Source organism: Lemur catta, chromosome 15, assembly GCF_020740605.2.
Source record: "Lemur catta isolate mLemCat1 chromosome 15, mLemCat1.pri, whole genome shotgun sequence".
In the NCBI taxonomy this organism is placed as follows: Eukaryota; Metazoa; Chordata; class Mammalia; order Primates; family Lemuridae; genus Lemur; species Lemur catta.
The window spans coordinates 51,145,481-51,169,826 of NC_059142.1; positions in this window are offsets into that span (position 1 = coordinate 51,145,481).

Below are 24,346 nucleotides of genomic sequence, written 5' to 3' on the forward strand. Positions count from 1 at the left end.
TTTGTTGATCTGCTCATTGGTGTCCATTCTACCTCCAGAATACACAGTTTTCATCCTTTCTTGCTGTCTCTGCTTCTACAATCCTAGCCTGACCCCACCGCCTTCTCCCACCACAGTGCTCAGCACCTCCTGCCTGGACTCCCCTCCTTCACTCTTTCTTTCTAAGACAGCTTTATTGAGATGTAATTCACATGTCATGTAATTCATTCTTTTAAAGGGTACAATTCAGGTTGGGCACGGTGGCTTACGCCTATAATCCTAGCACTTTGAGAAGCCAAGGCAAGAGGATCGCTTGAGGCCAGGAGTTTAAGACCAGCCTGGGAAACTGAGCGAGACCTTGTCTCTACAAAAAATAAGAAAAATTAGCTAGGCGTGGTGCATGTGCCTGTAGTTCTAGCTGCTCAAGAGGCTGAGACAGAAGGATTGCCTGAGCTTAGAAGTTGGAAGCTGCACTGAGCTATGATGATGCAACTGCACTCTAGCCTGAACAACAGAGTGAGACCCTGTCTCAAAAAAAAAAAAAAGAAAGAAAGAAAGAGAAAGAAAGAAAGAAAAAATAAAGTATACAATTCAATGGTTGTTAGCATTTTCCACATAGGTGCAACCTTTTCCATAGCCAATTTTGGAACATATTAGTGACCTGATAAAGAAACTCTACCCTTGAGCTATCACCCCTCCCCAACCCTCAACCACCCCAGCCCTAAGCAGCTACTAATCTACTTTCTGTCTCTGTAGATTTGCCTGTTCTGGACATTTTGTATGAATGGAATCATTGCATGGTCTTCCATGGACAGCTTCCTTCACTGCACATGATGTCTCTGAGTTCATTCAGGCTATGGTAAGTATCAGCATTTCATTCCTTTTTATGGCCAAATAATATTCCACTGTATGGATATATCACATTTGGCTTATCCATTCATCATTGATGGATATTTGTGTTGTTTCCATCTTTGGGCTATTGCAAATCATGCTGTCATAAACATTTTGCACAAGTTTTTGCGTGGACGTACATTTTCATTTCTCTTGGGTCTGCAGCGAGGAGCAGAATTGCTGGGCCACAGGCAGTTCTCTGTTCACTCGTTCGGGGACCTGCCCAATTGCTGCCCAGAGCGGCTGTCTTGCCTCCTCTCTTGCCGTTTCAAATCTCCTCTTCACAGAGCAGCTGATGTGATCTTTTAAAAATGAGCTTCAAATCACATTTCTTCCTTCTTTTAAAATCCTTCAGTGACTTCTCATTGTTCTTAGAATAAAACACAAATCATCGCCAGGTCCCCAAGACCCTGTGGCTGCTGGTCACCAGCCCCTTCCGGACCATCGCACCCGCTTGCTGGGCTCCCCCTGCCAGTTTCCTTTCTGCTGCTGCAGCTGCCCCCGGAGCTTTCTTCCAAGGGCATTGGCACTAACGCCTCCCTCTGCCTGGAGTGCTCTTCCCCTTCGTATTAGTAGCCTGCAGCTGCTGTGACAAAATGCCACACACTGGGTGCCTTTAAGCACCAGAAAGGGATTCCCTCACAGTTCCGGAGGCAAGAGTCTGAAGTCAGGGTGTCGGCAGGGCCGTGCTCCCTCCGAAGGCTCTGGGGGAGGATCCTTCCTTGCCTCCTCCAGTTCCCGGTGGGGGCCAGCAGTGCTCGGCCATCCTCGGCTTGTCACTGCTTTGCTCCGATCTGCGCCTCTGTTGTCACATGGCCGTCTTCCCTCTGTGTGTCCGTGTTCTCACTGTCTTCCCTCTGTGCATGGCTGCGTCCCTTCTCCCCTTCTCACAAGGACAGCAGTCATAGTGGAGTAGGGTCCACCCTGCTCCAGTGTGACCCTGTCTTAACTAATTACCTCTGCGATGATCTACTTCCACATGAGAACGTGTTCTGCACTGTACTTATGGTGTTGCTTCTCCACCCCCGCACGGGTGAAATCCCCGTGAAGCAGCTTCTTGTCCACCTTGCTCATCACTCGGCCACTGTAACCCACCGCCCGCCACCGAGTGACTCTTTGGGAAGACCCTGGTCCTGCGAGAGGAAGTCTGGATGCCGGGCACCCCGCGGTGGGGCCCACACACGCTGTGACAGGTATTGGGACTTTGTTCCTTTCCGTGGCCGAATCATATCCATCAGAGGATGATCAGAGGATAGACGCCACATTTTGTTCATCCACTCATCTGTTGAGGGACGTTTGTGTTGTGTCCCTCTTCTTTTCAATGGACACATCATAATTGTACCTATTTATGGGTACAGTGTGACGTTTCCGTACATGTATGTGTTTTGTAATGATCAAATCGAGGTACTTAGCATAGCTGTCACCTCAAATATTTGCCATTTCTCTGTGGTGAGGACATTCAAAATCTTCTCTTCTGGCGACATTGAGCCATATACGCTGTTCTATTATTAGCTAGTGTCCCCTATGTGCCCTAGAACACCAGGACTAACTCCTCCTGTCTCGCTCCGTCTTGCTTTCATCATGGGGACCACCACGGAGCCTTGACCTTCAGCGCACACTCACCAGCTGCTTGAGAATGCCGGTGACACCAGCCCACCTCATCAACCTTGGTGACGGCGTGAGCTCTCGAGGGCAGGATGCGGTCCTCTGGCGCTCTCTGCACCTCCGAGCACCGATGCCAGATGGGGATTTGGAAAACATGTGCTGATAACGGCACGGAAGCCACAGCCTGACTTCCAAGAGAGCAAGCCTCTCTCTGAGCTGCCTGTGGAATGAGAACAGCGCTCCTCTGCCAAACTCCGTTCCAGCATGACGTGTGAGTCGACCCAAAGGATGTGCCTTCCTGTGCGTCGGGAATGGACTTGGGTCTGCGGGGTGTGGGCTGGGGTCTGGGCGTCCGATAGTCCCAGAGCAGTAGGACCGAGGCACTGAAGATGCCCCGGAGGCTCAGAGCTGTGCCCAGCACGCGGAAAGCCTCAGCCTTCTGGCCGCCTGCCTTCCCCAGCCTCTGCCGAGACGGAGGCGATCTGGGTGTGATGCGGCGAGGAGTCTGTGCGGGCAGGAGAGGATGTTGCAGGGGAGGCAGCTGCGGGAGCGTCGGCAGACAGGGGCTCGCTCTCTCTGGAGCTTGGTGCAGAAATAGCACCCCTGGGTGTGGGGAGTGTCTGCTGTCTGGCATCCTGTGACAGCTCTTCAGTTTTAAGGTGCCTGCCAGGAACAGAGTGGGGACTGGTAAACCGAGGTGCAAGATTGCAACAGTGGCTCTATTTCTCCCCGACTTCCTGTGTCCTCATCCTTTGCAGTGTGACTTTGCAGCTTTTCGCCTTCAGAGAAGGAGTCTGTTTCCCACCTGTATTAGTTTTCTGGCACTGCCGTAACCAATTGCCATAAACTGGGCAGCTTAAACAAGTAAGTCCAAAGTCAAGGTGTCGGCAGGGCCAGGACCCCTCTGAAGGCTCTAGGGGAGAATCCATCCCATGCCTCTCCCAGCTGCTGGTGGCCGCGCGATCCTTGGCGTTCCTTGGCTTGCGGGTCCATCGCTCTGATCCCTGCCTCTGACTTCACGTGTCTTTCTCACCGTGTCTCCCTGTCTCCGTGTCCTCCCTCTCCTTATAAGGACACCAGTCACTGGAGTTGGGGCCCACCCTCAATCTGGGATGATTGCATCTTGAGTCCCTTAATTTAATTACATCTGCAAAGACCCTATTTCCAAGTCACATTTGGAGGTTCCAGGTGGACGTGATCTTTGGAGGGACACTATTTGACCCAGTGTACACCCCTTGAATCTAACTGGCCTTGTACCTTGCTTTGGCCAATAGAATGTGGTAGAAATGGCAATGTGTCCACTCTGAGGCCACGAACTTCTGCTCTTGTTTGCTAAAGCCTGAGATCACCTTGACTGAACCAGCCCATGGAAGATGAGACACAGCGTGGAAAATGCCGTGGCCACCCCAGGACCAAACAGCCTCCGGCCGACCCAGCAGCCAGGCGAATGAGGCCAGCTGAGCCCACCCTGAACTGGCAACCTGCAGATTGGGTACATGATTGCTGCCTTAAGCCACCAGCTTTAGGGCTATTTGTTACACAGCAAGGGATGACTGATTCACAAGACTCAGGGCAAATGGAGGAAGAGAGTGCCATTTCTGGGGGCCACCTGAATACAACAAAAACCAATGGCCTTGGACCTGGACCATCCACTAGTGGCTGGCAGTCTAGACATCTTCCAAGCCACCCTCAAAAACAAGCAAAGCTACTGGCTTCACCAGTGTGTGCACACCACACCCCTCCCGGCATCCCTCTGAGGTCCCTTTAATGTGAAGCCGGGTACACAGTGGTGCCTAGTAAAGGCATGGAGGTGGTGGTGGTGGTGATTGTGGCAGAAGCCAAGTTCACAGCCTCCAAGAGTCAGGAAAAAAAACGAGTAATTCCCAACCAGCTTTTCTGCTCGCTGCCTCTCCCTCTTCTGGAGTGTGACAGGAGGCGTCTTCCTCCTGGGCCTCTCGGTCACGTGGAAGCCAAGAAGTGGCCAGTTTGAAATCCCAGAGATGGGACCCCCCACCTGGCCAGGGCCACTGATTAAGAGCCCGAAAGCCAGCCATCAGCAGGAGCTTCAAAATTGCTGGCTGAAATTAATCACTTGCCTTGCAAGGGTATTTATTTTCTCCTTTATACCTGGAGAGAAATGGGCCGTGAACTGGAAATTTCCAGAGCGATAGGCTGAACTTTTTGTCTGAATGGGCACAACTTTCTTTTAAAGTGCAACCATTTGCTCCATTCAATTTCATCATTAAAGGACAATGGCCAATTTTCCGTGGACCTGGGACGTCAGTTTTGTCTAAAGAGTGAGTGTGCGGGGAATTTACTAACCTGGCTGTGATTGCCCATGAAAACAGGTTATTTAACAGGATTTAAATACTGTGCTCTGAAGCTCAAAGCAGCCAGGAGCCAGCTGGAGACTTGGAGGAGCTCATTTCCCTTCCAGAGCTTAATGAGGAAGGGCAGGAGAAGCGGGGTGGCAGATGAGAGATAGGTGGAGAGAGACAGGGCAGAACCGGGGCAAAGGGGTGGGTGGGAGAACCCCAACCAAGAGAGACAGAACCTGCTTTTTAAAAAAAGTGATATTTAAAAAAATGTGTATATTCATTCAATCACGGTTTCACAGGCCTAATTCAACAAGTGTTTATTAAAGGGTCTGCTAGGCTCGAGGCTCAAGTGGTATTAAACCAAAGTAGACACCAATCCCCGTGGGCTTCCTGGAGCAGGCACTTTGGAGCCAATTCTTAACCTAGTTTTTTGATGCTTCTGCAAGTTGTTCCATACCAACCTCCTGAACTCCCTGCACTGTGCTGGCTTGCTAACCACAGGCAGGCATAGAATTTGGGGATTAGTGTCAGGAGGCTGGTCCTTCCATAAACTGACTCTAAGCTTACGTTATTGTATGGCCTTGGTTTTCTCATCTGTGAAATGGGAATAATTATACCTAACTCATGTGATTGTCTTCAGAATTAAATAAAAGTGTAGGTAAAGCTTCTGGCACAATGTCAGGTACATATGAGTTCCACACAAGTGTCCGTTTCCTTTCTCTTCCCTCTTGGCCTTTGCCAGGCTACATCACTCCCTCTCTAGGATTCTGCCTAGCAGTTTGTCCCTTTCCCTAGCTGTTACTGAATTTGGAGGTGGTCCTGCTTGTCACAGTGCAGTGTCTAAGAGTAAGGACTGGGCCAGGCTTCGAGATTCAAATCTCGGCTCCATGCCTCACCTGCAGTGTGATATGGAATGAGATATTTGTCTCCTTGAATCCTCAGTTTCTCACTAGAAACATAGTACATGCTTTGTATGGCTGTCAGAGTTAAAAGAGGTAACTCCTATAAAACACTTTCCCAGGGCCGGCACAGAGTATGTGTTCAATTAAATGACAGCTGTTACCCATCACCCTTATGAACTACGACTGCTGTGAACGGGTCATTTCCCAGAAGACTGGAATTCTATTCTATGTCTGCCATTGATAAAGAAATCTGTGGTTTCATTTGAAAAACAAAAGCAAAAACACCCCTGGCCAGAGCCCACCTTGGTGGAGGTGCCGTCTGCCTCCTTGGCCCAGCTCTGTCCTTCCGAGTTTCAGCTCCAGCCTGACTTCTCACAATTACTCCATCTGCTCACAACTTAGTCTCCTCCAAGGCACACGAGACAGACTGTACTGGGTGAGGGAACAGAAAATGCTTAATTATCTATACAAACGGCAGGGAAGAAACACTCTCTTCCCATTGGGCTCGAGAACGTATCCTATGACCTCTCCACACTGCAGCTTTCCCGCTTGCTCCGCTCTGCTTGCTCCTGTTTCCAAGCGACTTTTCATCCCCTGCGTGAGCTCTGTGTGACATCGATAGAGGGGTGGACCGGGAGGGGTGGGAGGTAGGGGAGGAGGAAGCGGCGGGGCGGGGGGGGGGAGTGCTGAGCATTGTAATACCCCAACAACACATTTTCCAAACCCCAAATCAGGACCCGGAGCCCGAGAGGATTTGCGTGTGAATGTGTTTGGGCGAAGGCAATCTGGGAGACATTGTTTGGTTGCTGAAATATTGGCATTTCAATGGTTTATGGGCACAAAGGAACAGAATTCTTGAAATCAGAGCTGTTCTAAAAAATCCAGGGTGTATAATAACCACCGTGGGTCCAGGCAATACAATCTTGAATTTTAAGTTTGCTGCAAAACGAAAAATCAAAAGTGAATGACACATCACAGTGGCTGTCTAGGGCACCTCTGTGGAGCCGGGCTTACCACTGGACATGAAGTTCTCCTGGTCTCTCACTGCCCTGGATGTCAATTATTTGTCATTATTATTTATTAATCAATGGTCATTAATTATCAGCATACTATTTGCCTAATGGGTGTTTCCCCAGGTCTATCCTGAGCTCACGAGAGCAGGGGCTGTGCCTGACTGCCGTGTTCCATGTCACACCCTCAGTAGATGCTCTATGTGTTTGCTGAGTGAAAGGGACACAAGTGCATCCCCAGAACATGCTCTTGACCTTGGAAGAAAGTGGCAGGAAAGCCAGCACCAGGAAATGTTGCGATCTGGTTAAGCCCGAGAGTGGCTCTCCCTACAGCCCTGGGGGCCATCCTGGAGGAAGCCAGCACGCTGTGTATCGGGTGGGGACAGAGCTCGGCCTGCCCCACATCCCACAGTCAGGCACACTCAGAGTTCCAAAGAATGTTCCTTCAGCTTCCTTCTGGTTGCAGCAATGTAACCCAATATGCGCAGAATCTGAAATGCGGTGGGAACCAGGCATGTGGGCTCTGGTTTAGTGCAGCGTCCCCTGCTGCCCCACCCCGACCTTCTGGCACCCGTGAGGCCACTGCCTGGGCCAGGAGGGAGCCAGCAGGGGCAGAGCCCTCACTCTCTCTCTGTCTTCTCTGTTGTGTCTTTTCCTTCCCTGTCCCTGGGTCATGTGAACACCTCACTCCCCCGTGAAGTTCTGGTCTCCTCTGTGTCAAGCCTCCAGCATGAGCTGTCAGTCTTGGCCACAGCAATTTTCCAACCTGCTCCGCCTTGGGGAAGGATGGCGGGAGGAAAGTGTGGGTCTTGGATGTGGGGTGGGAGGAGGCGGAACAAAACACATAGCATTAGACAGGAGAGTGGTGATATTGAAACAGTTACCAAATTATTTAAGAAACAAAATCTGTAGTAATTTGTATTTTTAAAAAATGAATATATGGTAATTGATGTTAACGCATTAAATAACGAGATCCAGTGGCAGGTCTAGTAAGTACCATAATTTCAAAGTAGTGATGAGCATAAACAGTACTTGGAGATATCGCCACAACTGGAATGTGATATGGAAATTGGTGCAAAAGTCTAACTCTTGCTCATATTTCTGTGGCTTGTTTTCTGTATTCATAATGAAAGGACATGACAAATTTTATTTCAGATTAATGAAAATAAGGATTTTTTTTCCCCACCCAAGTTCACAGACGCCCTGACTTCCATCATGGGCTCTAGGACACAGCCCGTGTTAGGTCGGTGTGTCTTTCGTGCTTTGTGCACGGACGTGTCTGTTTTCTAATTAGTTACCGGTCACATCACAGAGACACCCTCGGCCCCAAGAGGCCATAGGAAGTGCGTGTGGTGAGGGCGAGGGGCTAACGGTTCTCAGCATGGAAAAATGAGGGAATATTCAAGGCTGTAGTTTGTTTACCTGTTGGGTTCCCAACAGACCCCACCCACTTGAGGATAAAGTGACAGGTTGCTGGGAGCTCTGGTGTACCCCCGGGCAGTATGAATCTCTGTTCTAAGTCCAGAGCCACAAGCAAACGGTGACAGAGGACCTCCCTCTGTGTATCTGTCTCTGTCAGCTGCCTCACTAGCTCCCCGGGGACCCTTCCTTCCGTGAGCCCCAAATCCCAAGGGCAGCTGGAGGTCTCAACTCTGCGGCGGTCGGTGGCGGATGCCCGTGTACTCTCCTGTTCTCCCTAAAGCCACACCCGCGTCAAAGCAAGCCCTGGAGGCTCCGTCTTCTCACCAGCTCTGTCACTTCACACCTAGGCAAACCTGGGCCCCGAAACGTCGCGAGGCTTGCCCGGGTCACACAGTCAGGCGGTCATGGACCCTAAATCACACCTCACGGGATCCCGGCCAGAGCTCCTTCCGTTCTACCTTTGAGAAACAGGAAGGCTCGGGAGGGTCACGAAGGGTGGGCAGCCTCTGAACTGGCTGTGTCTCCCGGCCCACTGCTCTGCCCCGTCGCCCGGGTGGTCTAACTCATGGCAGTTTGAGGACCCCATTCTGCCTGCTGCAGGAAGGGTTCTACTGCCAGCCCCCCTCTGGCTGTCAGCCACCACGGAGGGCAGCAGGAGCCTCCATCCTCCCTCCAAGGTGGAGACGGGGTGGGACCAGAGTCCTCCCGATCCCAACCCTCCTCACTCAGCTGCCAGCCCAGCTCACTCCACCCCGTGGGCCCAGCCCTCCAGCCCACCCTGCTTCCGAGGAAGGGTAGGTGGACTCGGGTCTAGGGGCACAGGGGCGGCAGGTGGCGGAGGCAGGGGGGATGGAGCAGTGGGGACGGTGCCAGGGGAGTCTGGCACTGTGCTGGAGCAAAAGGACAGAAGGGTAAGAGGAGTTCCAGGCAGTTGGGCATGTCACATTATTACAGGAGAAAAATTAGGCTGGACCTGGCTCTCTCTACCTCTGTCTGAGTGATCATCACCCTTATTATAAAGCAACTAATTATTAGCCTGGCTCATTAGCAATTATAAATTTCTAACTCCAGAACTTCATTAAAAAAATGACAAGTTAGCACTTAATTATTTTCCCAACTGCCTGGATCACGCACGGCGTTAACACACCCAGCCCCTGTGGTTCTCGGAAGCAGGGCTGGCCTGCGGGTCCTGCGGAGGGTCCCTGCTCTGCTTCCTGTCCAGAAACCTGGGTGTCCCCCCGGTGGCTGAAATCCAGCACCCTGAGGTGTGGGAAGTGAAGGAAGAGCCATGAACTGTCTGCTCCTGCTTTCCAGTAAAAATAGAAACAACACATTCGTTGAGCGTTTCTGCGTGCCAGGTACTTGGCACGCCTCATCGCGTTCAGATCTCTCCATAACCACGTGGCACTGATATTGTCACTCCCCATTAACTGATGTGGATCCTGAGGTCGTGGCACCTGTCACATGGGCCACGAGCAGCCAGCGTGGATGCACTCAGGTTGGCCTGGCTCACAGCCCACACCCTCCACAGCTACCGCAGGCTCAGCCACGGCTCTGACAAGGGAAGAGCCTCGGGGAGGTGACAGTCAGGACCCTGTATGTCCAAATGGTCCCTGACAGCTGCCTGCCAAGGGAGAGTTGGCACCTCAGGTCCTGGTCTTCATGGAGAAGCCCAGGTGTGTGGGTGGGCAGGCGGGCGGAGGGAAGAGCCCTTCTCAACTGACAGCGCTGGCATCTCTCCTCAGCCTCCAGCTAACCCTTCCGGCTCCTCTTGCCTCCTCTCTTCCCCAGTTTCTCCAGGCCTTTGCTGCTGCTTCCCCTTCCTGGGCATTAACTGACGGATGAAACAAAGTAGATGAGGTCGCACGGGGAAGGCCCCTGTCCGAGAAGTAGCCCCTTCCCAGCCTCTTCCCTCTCCCTCTTCCGGGTCTAAGGAGATGACAACGTCCAGGAAGAGCTGCTTGGGATGGAACAGCTAGGCCAGGGGGACGAAGGGGGACAGACCTTGAATACTCAGGCCCAGAAGATGGAGGAAGCTCCTGCCTGGCACATGGGACCCACTGCCAGAGCAGCCCAACAAGGTGAGGTGAGCCCAGGACAAGTGGGAGCCCCGGGGCGGTGGTCTCGGCTATACCCTGACTGTGCTTTTACACGGGCGGTGCCTCCCCAGCTGTTAGGGTTAGGGGTGCGGGTTAGCCTGCTCTTCCAGCTCTGATATGGAGTTTCCGTAAAGAACATTCCCGTCATCACAGACAGCAATTCAAACAGACTGAGCCCCCCTAACTAGTCTGAGGTTCACAGCCCTTGCGGGAAGCTGTAACTATAACATACCCAAACCACAAAATTTAAAGAAATGAATGATTTACATGACGTTGTGTGTTTGAACCCATGCAGTTTTAACTGCATGCGAATGCAATGGAAAGCTGTGAGAAGGGAAGATAATTATCAGATCGAAGAACAGACGCTAGTGACTCATGCGCTTTTTGCCATGGGTTCAAATCCCAGCTCTGTAAGTTACAAGGTCTCAAAAATCTGAGAGCTCAACAGATCTGAGTAGGACCATCAGAATGGACGCGGAGTGAGGACGATGTGCTGTGGGTAGAGCCTGCTCCTCTCATGCTGTAAACCTAGGAGGGCTTCCCGAAGGAAGTGACCTCCTCTATGTCCGGGCCAGATGAACAAGCAGGTCAGCTAAACAGGGCAGGTGTCCAAACGCTGGCCCACAAGGCTCAGTAAAAATCACTGGAATGTCACCAAGGGGGAAATCCCGGTGAGGGTGTCAGGAATCCTCTGATGAGCAGCTTGGGGTGAGGGGCACAGTGGAGCAGCAGCAGTCACCATGCCGCCCTCAAAGGAGGGAGATGCAGTTACCTGCGGGACTTTTGCATCCCTGAGGGGCAGACAGCCTGGGTTCAGAGACAAATTGCCAAAACCATCATGATGTGGGCTGACACTCCTGGGGCACTTCTTAAATGCTCTACAGGCATTAACTCATTTAACTTTCACAACAACCTATTGTACAGATGGGGAGACTGAGGCACAGAGCAATGGCCACATAGTCTAGGGACAGGGGAGTCAGGATCGAACTAGATGGTCTGGCTCCAGGGACCCCTGTCCTTAACCACTAGGCTACACTGTCTCTTGATGAAGACGCTGAGCCCAGGCTGGGGGAGGACAAAGAAGGAGGCTCTAGTGGCAGAATATTGGTTTCCTGCTGTGCCAGATGTTAGCCTGCGAGGGTACCACACACTCCACCCATGAGGTGCCCAGATGCTCCTGGGACAAGAAGTCCCAGAGGGGAGGTGAACCCCTGGGTGGGTTGGGACCATGTGGTGCCCAGAGTCCCCAAGTCCCAGCAGTGCCCAGCATGGCCAGGGGGCTCGAGATGACATGGAGCACAGCGTCCTCTGCTGGCCGGAAGGGGAACACACCCCATGGAGAAGCCCAAGCTCATTGGGCCTCTGGAGTTAATATTTTTCTAGAGAGAAGCTCCAGGGAATTCCCAGGGCTTTGAGAGCAAAGAGAAAGCAGGAAAAGCGATAAAGACGAGATGAGTCCACTGATCCTAAGTTCGGGAAGTACAGGCAGGGAGGGGACCCAGGGCCAGGTCCCCAGCCAAGGGGTGCCCAGACTTTCCTGCCCCCATAGAAACTTCCTATTTCTCAGAGCCCGAGGACGACAGGGGAGGCTGGCTGTGACTCTCCTAAGTGTGTGTGGGGGGGGGGCTGGTGTTGATAGTTGAGCCCTAGAACTTGGCAAGGGGCACCCAAGTAACCCTTGAGGGTTCAGGCGGCACCAGTGGGTGAGCACTACAGAAGAGATTCTGACTCAGGGCCAGCAAAGGGGTCCAGAGCAAATGGGCCTCCTCTCCACGTAGTGAGCTCCCTGTCTACTGAGGTAGTCAAGAGGGGCTGAGCAACCCTGGGCAGGAATCAAGTGCTGGATGGGGGTAGATAATAACCAACAACGCAATAAGCTGCGTCTCATCCTGGGCCCTTTTGAGCACACAAGGCCAGGGCTGCCTTCAGGCTGACCCTACTGCGGAGCCCACGTGTCTAGGGCCACCTCGCTACCCCCTCTGAGTGGCCACCCCATGCTGGGCTGGGAGGGCCTGTCCTGCCCCCAGATGCTGAGATTCTGTGGGAAGAGCCCCTCCGCCCAGAGTCCCCGTCCCTTCCCACAGGCCTGTGGCTGGGCCGGCCTCGCTGGGACAGGGACCCAGACGGCGTGTTCTCGGGCTCAGGGCCGGTCAGAGGCCTGCAGAGCTCTGTCCTCCTCTGTTCCGCTCTCAAGCTCTGGGGACGTCCCTCGAGGCCGTTGGGCAGCCCTCCCAGCCACCCTTGCTGCCAAGCAGGTCCTACGGAAGCCGTGGCAGGTGACAGCTTCCTGCCTGGGGACAGCACCTCTCAGCAAACTGACAGGTAATTGGCCCCTAAATCCGCCAGGAGACACGGGGAGGATGAGCAAAAATTACGGCTGTGGAACTGAGTCTTAAAAATTATATCACCTTTGCTGACAGCGTAATTACTCCTTTTTCTCGAGATTTAGTGCAGATCTCCAATCCTTAAACAGTTGAGGGATATTTTAAGGGCTCTTCCTTTTCCATTCTTCCCTTCCCCTGGGCCTGCCGAGGCTGGTGCTCGCCAGCCCCCCTGCTCTCCTAGGAAGCAAAGCGCCGCTGGGCTGGCCGTGCTGGAGGGCCACCCCCGTGAGAGACCCTGAGAAAGGGGCCCTGAACCCCTGGCCACCTGTTTGAATAGGTGGGGAGGTCCCTCAGCTTCCCACGGCCTTTTCCTGGCAGGTGTGGTCACTGCCCCCCGCGGCCCCTGGTTTACTGCAGAGGCCACCTGCAGGCAGGTCCTGTCCTCACAGCCTCAAGGTGACCTTTACCTGGCGCAGGCTGCAAGCCCGGGGGGTGAATCTTCCTCCTCCAGGAGCAGCCCCCAGCCCGAGAGCAATGGAGTCGTGGGAGTACCCCGGCCCTGGGGCCTGTCCCTCACTCTGGGGCCCAGGATGAGCCTTAGGTGCCCACCGGGGCTACCCACTCATGAGCACAGCCTTTACTAATGTCCCTTCCTTCCCCAGCTCCGTCTCCCACCCCCCACACGCTTCCTGGGCTCGGCCCCCAAAATAAGCTACCTGCACCCAAATCCTGTCTCAGAGAAACCCAAGCTTGAGGCCCCGTCCCCTGCAGCCGTGGGCACCGATTTCTGCTTGGACGTGGGTGTTCCCGGAAGCAGAGGGATGGTCTGCCGTCCCAGGGGGACTCAGCCCATTGGCTGCAACCTTCTCTAGAGGCAGAGCCCCTTCTTTCAAAAGTAAGGAAAGGGGTTTAGGGACCTGAATTCTAGAAGCTATAGATGTCTTCTTTCCCAGGAGGCCACCACCCTTTCTCCTGCCCCTGGGTCCACGTGCGAGGGGCCCTCTGCGTTCTCCACCCAGGGGGACGAGCTGGAGGCCTCCTTAATTTCCCTAAGCCCTCAGGGACAGTCGACGTGGGATTCAGGCCCCTGTGGACAGAAACACCAGCCTAGTTCAGAGTCCAGCGGGACCGGGAATCGCAGCTCTGGCATTTTCTCTGTACACGGCTGGCAGGACGGCGCTCTGAGAGGTGGAGGCAGAGGATGGGGGCAGAGTGTCCCAGGCCTGTGCTGGCCAGGACTTGGATCTCTGCCGCCATTGGAAAGACCTCAGAATGGTCACAAAGCCCACGGCCAAGGGCCAGTTCAGGAGACGAGATGATGTGCTTGGGCCAAGGGACTCAAGCCAGTCCAAGAAGGCATTTCTGGTGACTCTGAAGTGCCAGGCTTTGCGCTAGACTCATGCCAGACTCCATCATTCGTGGAAACACCCGCACGCGGGCAAAGGCAGGAATTAAAGGTTCCCAAGGCAGCTGCCAGATAAGATCCTCCTTTCCCTGGATGTTCTCATCTTGGAATCTCCAACAGGACCACAGTGGGGCCTGGAGGGGGCCAGCGGGGGCTGCCTTCCCGGTCTCAGCTCTGCCAACATCCTGGCGTGTCCGGGCCGTCCCATCACCACCATCGTCCCCACCTATCTGCGCATGTCCAGCATCACAGCTGTAACCCGAGCCTGGGACACCCTAGCTCCTGCAGGGTGTAAGGGCAACTCACATTTATCAAATACCTACTGTTGGCCCAGCACTGAGTATTTTACACATTAGCTCACTTAACCCTCACAGCAACCCTATGAGGACGGTGTTATTGTCGTCCCTGCTTTACAGATGAGGAAACAGAAATACCACACGTTTAACTGACTTACCCTCCATCACCCAACTTCTTCCCTGCAGAGACAGGATTCGAACTCAGGCAGTCTGGATCCAGGGTGAGCTCCTAACCGCTAGTATAGATGTCTTTGCAGGTGATAGCTAAACACAGCTTAGGAACAGGACCTTGGAAAGTAGCATCTCCCTCATTTCTCCTTGGTTCTCTCTGCTTAGATCTTGGTTGTTTTCGACAGGGTGGGTGTGATGGTTAATTTTATGTGTTAACCTGACTGCATCAGGAGGTGCCCAGACATTTGCCAAACATTATTCGGGCTGTCTATGAGGGTGTTTCTCGGTGAGATTAACGTTTGAATCAGGAGACTGATAAAGCAGATTGCCCTCCCCAGGGTGGGTGGCCTCATCCAATCAGTTAAAGGGGTTAAAGGCCGGAATGGAAGGAAAAGGCTGAGTGGGAGGGAGCTCCTCCTGCCTGGCTGCTGGGCTGAGAAATTGGTCTGTGGCAGCCTAGATCCGCAGAGGTCTCCAACCTGCCCGCTTTTAGGCTGGAATTTACACCGTGGGTTCTCCTGAGGCCTTTGGACTCAGACTGCAACTGCACCGTCGGCTCTCCTGGGCGTCCAGCTTGCCGACTGCAGATCCCGGGACTTCTCAGGCTCCGTGACTGCAAGATCCAGTTCCTTATAGTCAATCTACTTCTGTACACACAAACACATGTGCACACATGTGCTCTCCTGTCGGTTCTGTTTCTCCAGAGAACCCTGGCTAATCCAGTGGGGTTGAGGACTTTACTTCTTGAACACCAAAGGTCTTGGCTTCCTCTGGGCATTGCCATTGTCCCAGCCAACAGCGGGGATGCCACTGGCAGAGGCCTGCCTTGGAGGGATGGGGCAGGAAAGAGCAGCTGGAGGCCTTCTGGGGGTCACGTAGGAATTGGCACAGACTTGAACAGATTGGAACTGGCCCTGGACGTAAACTCCAGGTGAAAATCTCCTTGGATCTGCCCAACTCCAGTAACAATACTATAACACAGAGGAAGTGGATATTTTGGGTCATCCAGAATCCAACTCCCCTCCCTGTGTTTGGGAAAAGTCCCCGGTATAGAATCTGAGCATGCCAGCAACTTGCTTTGCCAGCCTCCCTTGCTTGTGACCAGACTTGACAACCAGATGTGCCCTTCCTAGACCTTTTTGTCTAGAGCTGGCCACACTGAGGGAGGACAAGTGGAGAAACTGTGGTCTGGTAGCAGCAGCCACCACCCAGTTCCCAGGGGACAGCAGTCCTGTAGTGGCTGCAGTGGCATCTCGTATCTAGGACCCACAACCCAAAGGCACTAGTGGAGGTGGATGGAGGGTCCTTGTCAGACCAGCCCCAGGGTGTGACTTCGGCTGTGGTTCTGTTGGCATCGTCACAAAGCCAAGCCCTCCCAGAAATTCTGCAACTACCCAGTATCCTTTCACCAAATTTCCTTGCTGCTTGAATCAGCCAGAATAAGTTTCTGGGCTTGCATCTACAACCTGAACTGCAGCAGCCAACTCTGGCCCAAGCCCTGAACAATCTACCCCCAGCATCTCTGTCAGCCCCACCCAGGCCTTGAGGAAAGTGGCTTTAAAGCTGCAAAACTGAGGCTCAGAGAAGTTGAGTAATTTTGCCCAGGTCACAGAGCTTTTGGCGGAGCTAGGATTCAAACCCAAGTCTTAGTGACTTCAAAGACACTGTGTTCCCAGCCACCATGGCCCCCTGTCTCTTTTCTGCCTGGATTCTTTCCCCACCGCTTTAATTACACCAATAAGCAGGAGAGAAGGAGCGGGAAACCCACCACGCAGGGACGGGCCTAGGAGCCAAATTATTTCTGAGCTGGAAGATTTTCTCCAAGTCTTCAATGAGGTGTCGGCAGCTCTTTAACTCCAGCTGCGGCGAGAACACAGCCCTAATGTATATTCACGAGCGGGAGATGAAGGCTGCACAATGCCCGGCCATTAATCCTCACTCGGCGCCGCACACGACGAGTGATGATCTGCCTGGTGCAGAGGCACGTTAGTGCTCAGGAGCTGGGAGTGCACCCCAAATCCACGGCCGGGGGCACATGGTCTGGGCTCCCCGCCACGCTTGACTGTCCACTCTCATGCCCTAATAGCCACATTAATATTTCGTGGCCGCCTCAGTGCTGGTGACAGCTAAATTAATGAGTTGCCCCCGAGCTATGGGGAGCACACCCCAAGAGAAGGCAGAACTTAAGGAATTTAAGCAAACTGCCCCACTGCGCCTCCCTTCTCGAGCCCAAGGTGGGTGAGTCGAAGGTTCTTGGCAAGGGTGAGAAGAGATGGTCATTTTTCTGGCATTGATCCGTGGGTTTTTCATTTGCTGGGAGCGGCCTGGAGCGAGGAGTATGCAGGATGAATCTGGAAGGCCTCCCCCCGCGTTGCACAGGGAGGGCGGACTGGTCTGCAGAAGGATGGGGGAGGGGACTCAGGAAGCTCTGCTCAGGGCCTGTGTGGCCACAGAAGGGGCAGCGGCCCCAGGTGTGTTAGTTGTGCAGATTGTTGGCACCCCAGGGAGGCACGGGAGCAGGGAAGCTGGGGTTTGTGTCTGGCTGCCCAGGGCTGGGACTGAAGCTGCAGGATTGAGGCTGGTGCATCCAGAGCACCTGGGCTGGCCCCTGGCTCAGCCTCCGCTCTGTCCCTCTCCTCTCCACCAGCTTCTGTCCCCTCTGTGCTCAGTGTTCCTCACCCATCTGTCACCCAGCTCCTTTCTTCTGGTCTCTGACCCTCCTCCCTGCCATCAACCACGGCTTATTGTTATCCTTCTAGTGGTGCCTCCTCTCTGGGAGGCCACCCAGGTCTGTTCACAGACTCAGCTGCCACCCAGCACCTCCTGAGCGTGGCTCGTGGCTGCCTCCCCTCCTCCCTTCCACGCCCCAGCCCCCACCAGCAGAGCAACGGGGAGTGAGCTTTGTAATCTGGCCTCAGTGCACATCTGGTCTCTGCTACCTTGTGGCTGTGTGCCCTGGCAGGCCACTCACACCCCCTAAGCCTGGGCTTCGTGTACAGTGCAGTGAATGGTACCTGCCCTGCAGAGTCGTGGTAAGGTGAAATGGGTCTCTGCCTTGAAGGGAGAGATTGCTTGTTCTGCGTGTATAATGACAACTGCTCTCTGAGGACTGAACTCGCCTCCCAGAGACCTTTTTGGTCTCAGTGCCTTGCTGGGTCGGGAGACACAGAGCTGGGCCGAGGGGCAGGGTGAGTGCCTGGGAAAGCTGAACTTCTTTGCCCAGCAGAGGAAAATGTAGGACTTTGAGGCCAGAGGGAGGAGGCAGTGCTGGGCACAAGGTGACCAGTGAAAATGGACGCTGTCATGTTGGCTGAAGAACTCCATGACTGGGAAGTTTGCAGAGCTGTTTACAGAGACCCTTAATTTCCCTCCTATTTCCTGGAGAAAAATAGTTAGGGCCTGAATGTTACTAGATAGTGGACAATGTAGGGTTTGAAAATGAGAGTTGAAAGTAGAGCCACTAGGGGCCTTAGTTAAGAGTTTAAGATCACGCATGGTGAGAAGAGATCATTGTTTGAGAAGGCAGAGAGGTTTTTGGACTGCAGGCAGATAGAGATGGCATAGAGCGCCCACAGTGGGGGTGGAAAGTAAGGCTGTTATTATTAGGGTTTCCAGCGTGGGCGAAGGACTGACCGGCCTGGTGTGTACGCTGGGCTATGGCGGCATTCATAGAGTGACAGAAGTACACGGAGAAGGCAAAGCACGGTAAGGAGCCGTGTATACCACAGCGTGTTATCGGAGCCTGGTATCCGCGATGGGCTGGACTTGCAGGGAGCTCACCCGGGGTGGAAGCGGGTTCTGGAGGCCCTGTAGGTTTGAGTTCTGAGAGATGACTCTTGGACGGAATTTCTAGAAGCTTAGCTGTAGTAGTAGAAGCAGTGAGAGAATTATTTAAAAGGTTGAAGGAGGTTTAATTTGTTCTGGGAAATCCTTGAGTAAAATCTAGCCTTCAGGCTGTAAGTGCTATGGTCCCTTTAAGAAGCATCCGTGAGTTTTATAGCTAGCAGTAGGTGCCAGGTGGGGATGGTGGAGGAAGACAAGGGAATCAAATGGAACTTACTAATTGTTATCTCCTGAAATCAGTTTTTACAATTTTGTAAACATTTAAACTTTAATAACAATTTTAAAACTAGTTTTTATCAAAGGTTACCAAGGTCGTGTGAAGTAAAAGGCATTTGAGTTCTTTTAATATTCTTAATAAAATTTGATGTAAGCACTTACTTTTCTTTAAGCCAATTAGAGCTCTTTTACATATTTTGGTAGTGAAACATTGCATGCGCATGATATATATGGACACGTAAATATACAGACATAGAAGTAGACAATTTTAGGTGAAACAAGGCAGAAAGTTTTATAGTTTGAAAGCTCAGGCACACCAAGGAAAAGCTGCAGTTAAGTTTTTTGCATAAGTCAGAGGGAGGAAGCCACAATCTCTTCTCCCAGTGGGGTAACTGGGAAGTACAAAAGGGCTGGGCAAATACTTTATCTCCCAGCCCACAGAGAAGCTGTGGGATGCACAGGGGTTTGTAGTTTACCTTTTAATCGGAGGACAGGGGAAGGAGAGGGAAAGAGAGGCCCTGAAAATTCAGGAAGAGCAGGGGTCGTGGCTCCAGTGTTTTTTCTGTGCCAGCGAGTTGCCTAAGGCTCGGCCATCCCAGTGTGTCGAAGTTCAGTCTGTTCCGAAGCCTGACGTGCCAGTGCCGTCGGACTGAAGCAGGTTCAGAGGGTCCGTGGGTGCGGAGGCTGCCCGTTCAGGGAGGGGCAGCCAGTTCCGGAATGCAGGTGTGATCTCCCGCTTTAAGAAGAGGCACCCGCTTTTCCAGTGACCTTATTTTGTTAGAGGGGGCACGATCCGGGCAGAGCCCATTTCCTGGGACATAGTGGAGGCAGGGCTCAGTTCTGTAAAAGGGTGTGGCCTGTCGTCTCCCTGCCTGAGGCCTTTTGAGTGACTCTCTGGAGAAGCTCCTTTACAGGGCAGCCACGATTTGCAAAGCTTTTTTCTGTTTTGGGGGCTGTTGTCAGTCCCACTCTCTCTTTCCTTCACCCTTACTTCCCACCCGGCCCTCCTGTTGGTCCTGCCAGGGCAGGGCCATGTTGGCCACTTCCCCACGTCCTCCACTTAGGGCAGACAAATTGGAAACGTCCCTGGGGGAAGGGCGGGAGGAGGGGCTCTATTACAAAGCAATATTCTGAAGGAGAAGAGAGCCATTTGGACAGGAAGACAGAGCTGGCGAATTTGGCTTGTCTCCCTGCATCAGGGGCAAGATTGATTTTATTCATAAATACTCTCCGTGATCTTGAGCTCCAAAGCAGGCTGCAAATGGCTGCTAATGAGTCCCCTTGACCTTCCCTCTACCCACCACCAGCACCAGCCCGCCTAGACCCTGCCCTTTCCTTCCCGACTTCATCAACTTCACGTATTTAATGACTGGAGTGAACCTGAGAGCAAAGGCCAAAGTCCTTGAACTCAGCGGGGACCTTGGCGTCCCCAGACCTCACCCAGCCCTTTTAACTGATGACTCCACCTTCTGTCTCTCACTCAAACCCACGCTGGGAGCCCCTGGCCTTGCAGCCTGGGCAGCATCCACGTGGCTTCAGCATCGTGCCTTCCTGGCGCGGCCTTGGGCCTCTGGCTCTTTCCCCACAATCCAAACCCGAGTCTCCCCACTGAAGCCACACGCAGCTCAGTCTCCCTGTCCTCACTGACTGATGAGAATAATTGGTGGCCGTCCTCCGAGGACCCTCTCCGTGTGGATCTGTAGACAACGGATTTCAAATTGATTTAAAGCCTGTGTCATGCTGGCTTAGAGAAAAATCCCCACAGAAATTAGCCAGTTTAGCATTTGGGGGGTGCTGAGCAAAACCTGCACTGGGTAATTACAGAGGAGGTGCCGTCCCCCCACGGGGACAGAGGGACGGCAGAGCCAGGGCCCCTCCTGCACGTCGCCCAAGGACACCAGGGCGTCCCTGCCTCCGCACTCCGAGTCCATCTCTTCTGAGACGGGATGAAACTGGCTTAACTAATGATTTGCTCATCTGTTGGCTCGCGCCTTCATCCATCAAGCCAGACGCGCGCCCGCGTGTGCCTCAGCCCAGGCCCTCGTCCTCTGTTGCCTGAATTGTTTTACCAGCCGCCTAAATGGTCTTCCTGTGTCCAGTCTCTTCCTCATCTGACCCACCCCCCACACGGCCACCAGGGCAATCTTCCCCCGACACAAAGCTAAACAAGTCACTCCCCGAAGAAAGGCCTGCAATGTCACTCACATTACCTACGAGATGCAGGTCGTCACTGCAGAGTGAGGCCCTGCTCTTCCTGGCCACTGCCACGGTCCCCGGCCCATCTCCCCCGTGCCCCAGGTCTCGGATACGGTGATTGAGCCGAGCTGGTGTTCCCTCGGCCTGGAGCGCCCACTCCCTGCAGAGCTGCTGGCAAGGTGACTGTTCTCCTGGCTCCTTGCCGGGCGTCCCCACGCCCCCCAGGCCTTATTTGGAGGGGCGAGTCACCCTCTCCTCGGGCTGATTTCTATACCTCCCTCTACACGTGGTCCACGCATGTTTGGTCACTGTTAATTTACATGTGAGTGCTCCGTGAGAAGCCCCTCGACACAACTGAGGGCGGAGAGAGGTGCGGCCCAGCGCAGTGCCTGGCCAGTGGCCATAACGGTGGCACAGCGTCGCGTCCCAAGCAGCTAGCTTCGGACAGAGGACACGGACAGACACAGCCCTGCCCTCGCCTTTCAACGGGAGACCGGCCCTTCTGCTGTGCTGTCTGCCAATTAGCCAAGTGGCCATGGCGGGTGACATTTTTGTTGGTTGTTCACCAGCATTTATCTATTCAGTATCTTGTCGAGCACTGTAGACACATCACGTTGTTCAATCCTGCGCTCTCAGCCTCACCTGGGAACGTGTTAGAAAAGCACTGTTAAAGCCCTCCCCAGACCCACCGGATTAGAGACCCGCCCCTACCCCAGCTGTGTTTAACAAGCCCTCCAGGTGCCGCTGGCACACACTCAAGCACAAAACCGCCCTCGGGGGATTATTTTCCCAGTTTCTAGGGGAGGACACTGAGGCTCAGCCACAGTAAGTAACTCACCCAGTGAGGCCACGTCTTGATTGGAATAGGCTGAAAAATAGCCCCCACCCCTAAATAGCCACATCAAATCCCTGGGACTTGTGAATGTGACCTTGTTTGGGAAAAAAAGGTGTTTATAGATGTAATTAAGGATTCTGAGATGAAGAGTATCCTGGATTATCCAGGTGGACCCTAAATGCCATCACGAGTGTCCCCAGAAGAGAAGGAGACAGTGTGACTACAGAGATGGCGCTGCCACAAGCCAAGGGTTGCCGACAGGTGCTGGGAGCTGGAAGGGGTGGGAAGGATCCTCCCCTAGGGCCCCTGCAGGGAGGACAGCCCTGCCAGCACGTGGCTTTCAGACTTCGGGCCTCCGGAACCGTGGAGAGAATTAATTTCTGTTGTTTGAAACCACCCAGTTTCTGGTAATTTGTTATAGCAGCCTCAGGAAACTAACACAGAAAGTCACGAGAGGCTGGTGCTGTTCCCGGGAATTTGCTCAGACTCCCACGCTGACAGAGCGGTGCCTGGCGCTAATCCCAAGCCACCAGCCTCTCCCTCCGGCATCTTCTCAGCCTAGAGGGAGGGAGGCTTCCCGCTCTTACTAGAGAGGCAGCTCCCTGAGGGCAGGAAGGGGGTCCTGCTTGTCATGTGACCCCCAGGCTTACTGTGTGGTTCACCGAGTGGAGATTTTCATCATGGGGCTCAAACCACGGGAGGTGCCGGGGATGCCAGAGCTGGCTCCTCCTCAGGGTTAATGTTCTCGGGCAGGAAGAAAATCTGTAGAAGTTTTCCGAGGCCAGAGAAGGTGGTGAATCATTCCCTTTGAGAGGTTTCTTATACATGTTCATCTCTGAAGTAGCCAAATGAGCGGAAGCGCCGACCAGCTTCTCTTGCTGTAATGTGCGCGGGAGGCGCCGGGGGAGCTTGTTAAAAGGCAGATTCGGATTCCGGGCCTGGGCTGGGCCTGAGAGCCTGCATTTCTAACAAGCTCCCTGGGGCCCCTGGGCAGCTGGCCTGCAGCCCAGCTTGGGAGTAGCGTGGTCGTAGACCACGGATGACTCTGAAATCACCTTCTCCAACACGCTCGTGCTCGAGGGAAGGAAACTGAGGCTGGGAAGGGGAGGTGGCTTGCCCAAGGTCACAGGGCTAGGGATCAATATGTGATGCCAATCTGAGCAGTGGCCCTGGCTTGTGGAGGCGAGGAGGACGGAGGACTCTCCCTTTGGGGTAACAGGTCTCCCTGACGACCCCAGTGAGCCCGGCCTGCTCTCTGCTCACCCTCCTCCAAATTTTCAAACAAACATCAGCTGCCAGGCTGATCGATAGGCCGCTCGTCTGTGAGGTTTGAGGCTCTCTCCGCAGATGTAATCAGGGCTCTGGAGACGCCCTGGCAGCGGGCATGCGGGGAGGGAGCACAGCGATACATTTAATCAAGGAACAGATGGGGAGCTGATAGAGTGTGTAGAAAAATCAGGTTTCTGTGATAACATTCTCTTCCCCCACTCAGCCCCCGCAGCCCCTGGCTTCTCCAACAAGAACTCCCGGCGCCAGCTCCAGCCCTGCCCTTTCCAAAAATGCAGACGCAGGAGTGGCACGGAGGCTGCTGCCCGTGGAGCCCCCCACGCCTCGGCCCCACCTTCAGGCTCCCTCCTCTGCCCGAAGCCAGGGAGCGGGGAAGCCAGGGAGCTGGCAGGTGAGCAGGAATTACTCAGCCAGAAGCCTGCCCCACGCTGACAGCCGCAGGTCCTGGGGGCTGGCAGGGAGGGAAGGGAGCACGTCGGCCCATCTAACCCCTCGCCCACTGCCAAGTTCACAGACCCTCTGTCCCCATTTCCTCCTCGGGTATCTGGGTCCCAAGGGAGGATGTATTGAGATTCTACAGCCGAGGTTCTCCATGGGGGCGACTTAGCCCCTAGGGGACTTTTGGCAATGTCTGGAGACGTTTTCCGATTGTCACCGTGGGGTGGGGGCATGCTCCTGGCATCCGGTGGACAGAGGCTGCTAGACATCCCACAGTGCCCAGGACAGCCCACAACACGACTCATCTCACCCCACTTGTCCACAGAGCCCAGCCTGAGGGATCCTGCTCTATGGAAGGCCAGATATCAGCAAGGGCTTTGCTCGAACCAGCTGGACCCGCCTCTGCACGGATTCATCTGGCCTTTCCCCATCTACGTTCAGCCCTCAGGCCAGCACGTTCACTGTCTACCCAGGTCGCCCCCAGAAAAATACGCACTCTTACGCTCACACTCCAAATGACGTAGCATTACATGTGTCATGACAGAGTGCAGGACTGACTGGGCGGGACATTTACCTCTGGGAGTGTCAGATGCTCATTGACAATGCCGCTCACCTTTCAGGTAAATAAATAAAAGCATAAAATACCCCCCTCCCCTCCCCGGCAGGCCCCATCTCTTACTTAGTCCCAGGAAATCCACCCTTTAAGCAGGGCTGTGGTGATGGGGGTGGGGAGTCCTGTTCACCTGGCACAGCTCCCCCTCCTCCCTCACGCCTGCTCCTGTGCCACCTCCCTCGGGCCTGCTGCCGGGCTCTGTCCCTCCTGGCACAGCTGCAGGGAAGGCCAGATTGTGCAGCTCCACTGAGAGTAGCCTGCCTGCCGTTGGGGTCACCACTCAGAGCTGGGGTGATGCCTGAGGCCGCAGTCTCAGCGACGTGCTTTTCTCCTCCTTTCCTGACCTTCCTAATAAAACTTTGGCCTCCGTATGATGCGCTAGTAGTAATAACTTAAACCCTCTTGTTTATTGTGTGTTTAGGATCTCCCAGATGCTAGACTCAGTGAGTTTAACTCACATCCCCAAATCTTCCCAGCCATCCTATGATGACGTTTT